Source organism: Coffea eugenioides, chromosome 3 (assembly GCF_003713205.1).
Source record: "Coffea eugenioides isolate CCC68of chromosome 3, Ceug_1.0, whole genome shotgun sequence".
Taxonomy (NCBI): domain Eukaryota; kingdom Viridiplantae; phylum Streptophyta; class Magnoliopsida; order Gentianales; family Rubiaceae; genus Coffea; species Coffea eugenioides.
In genome coordinates this window covers 19,716,565-19,718,495 of record NC_040037.1, presented here as the reverse complement: position 1 = coordinate 19,718,495, position 1,931 = coordinate 19,716,565, and the positions used below count along the sequence as shown (strand labels likewise).

Genomic DNA, 1,931 nt, shown 5'->3' with positions numbered 1-1,931 from the left:
ACCGGGCGTCTCGGGAAGTTACACCTTTCGATCCAGAAATTGAGAGGACACTACGTAGACAAAGGAGGCACACACAACAGCAAGAGGAACAAGAGATTTGGCAACCGATAGAGGACATTTTGATAGAACTACCATTTGAAGAAGAAATGGCGGAAAATGACCAAAATAGGCGAGTTCTACGAGATTATACTCTACCGGGAACACAAGGATCTCAAACAAGCATAGTAAGGCCTACGGTAAATGCTAACAATTTTGAGATTAAACCATCACTTATCCAAATGGTTCAACAATCTCAATTTGGAGGTAATGCAGTAGAAGATCCTAATACACACTTAGCTACATTCTTGGAAATTTGTGATACAATTAAAATGAATGGAGTTAGTGATGATGCTATAAGACTAAGGTTGTTCCCATTTTCATTGAGAGATAAGGCCAAACTTTGGCTACACTCTCATGCTCCTAATACTTTCACTGGATGGGATGAACTATCAAGAGCATTCTTAAATAAGTATTTTCCACCAGGTAAGACTGCTAAGTTTAGAATGGATATCACTGGTTTTAGTCAAATGGAAGGAGAATCATTATATGAAGCATGGGAAAGGTTTAGAGATTTGCTTCGGAAATGTCCACATCATGGACTGCCGGAATGGTTAATCATACAAACCTTCTATAATGGTTTAGTTTTTTCTACTAAAACTATGATCGATGCAGCTGCAGGTGGAGCTTTAATGGGTAAATCACCCCAAGAGGCTCATAATTTGATAGAAGAAATGGCAGCAAATAACTACCAATGGGCCAATGAGAGAGGTAATACAAGACGTCACGCAGGTATGATAGAAATGGACACTCTCAATATGCTGAGTGCTCAAATGAATAATGTGATGAAGTTGCTAAATAGACAAGGTGGAGTTGGTCCAAGTTCATCTAATGCACATGTAGCGTGTTGTTCTATATGTGGAGGTGAACATGATAGTAATGAGTGTGTTGATTCTGAACAGGTACAATTCGTCAATAATTACAATCGTAATGCTCAAAATAACCCCTACTCGAATACTTACAATCCGGGGTGGAGAAATCATCCAAACTTCGGATGGAAGGATCAAGGAAATCAACCAAGGCCAATCAATCCACCGGGATTTCAATCAAGGCAACAACAAGCTGAAACTAAACCTGGTTGGGAGATGGCAGTGGAAAAGCTTGCAAAAGTTACCTCGGACAGATTTGAGCGAGTAGAAGGAAGGTTGGACCAACTCACTACAATGTACAGGAATGTAGAGGTCCAAATTGGTCAAATTGCTAGTTCTTTGAATAATCGAAATCAAGGAGAATTACCTAGCAAAACAGAGGTCAATCCTAAGGAGCATGTGAAAGCCATTACTCTTCGTAGTGGTAGACAATTAGAAGATCCTCCAGTGAAGGAAGTTGAGAAAGATGTGAATGAAAAACAAGAAGAAAAGCAGAGGAACCAAGAGGCGATTGTGGAGGAAAATAGTCGGGAGAATCCAAGAGAAAAGCAACCATCATCTTCCACTACCATTCCAATACCCCCTGCGGTTCCATTTCCACAAAGATTAAAGCAAAATAAGTTTGATAAAGATTTTGAAAAATTTGTTAAACTTTTCAAACAATTGCACATTAACATTCCTTTTGCCGATGCTATTTTGCAGATTCCATCTTATGCTAAATTTCTCAAGGAAATCATGACTAGAAAAAGAAAGTTGGAAGACTGCGAAACAATAGCATTAACGGAGGAATGTAGTGCAATTATTCAAAATAAGCTACCACCGAAGTTGAAGGATCCGGGGAGTTTTTCTATACCTTGCACCATAGGTAACGTTGATTTTTCTAAGGCATTGTGTGATCTTGGTGCTAGTGTATCATTAATACCTTTAACGGTGGCTAGACAATTGGGTTTGCATGAGCTTAAACGC

General features: G+C 39.2%; 1 non-coding gene across 1 annotated transcript; it reads right to left on the bottom strand.

Annotated features, from left to right (window-relative positions):
- Positions 1 to 533: 533 nt before the first annotated feature.
- LOC113767276 lies at positions 534 to 640 on the bottom strand. Its single transcript, XR_003467989.1, has one exon. It is a non-coding gene; the product is annotated as a small nucleolar RNA R71 (small nucleolar RNA).
- Positions 641 to 1,931: the final 1,291 nt, after the last annotated feature.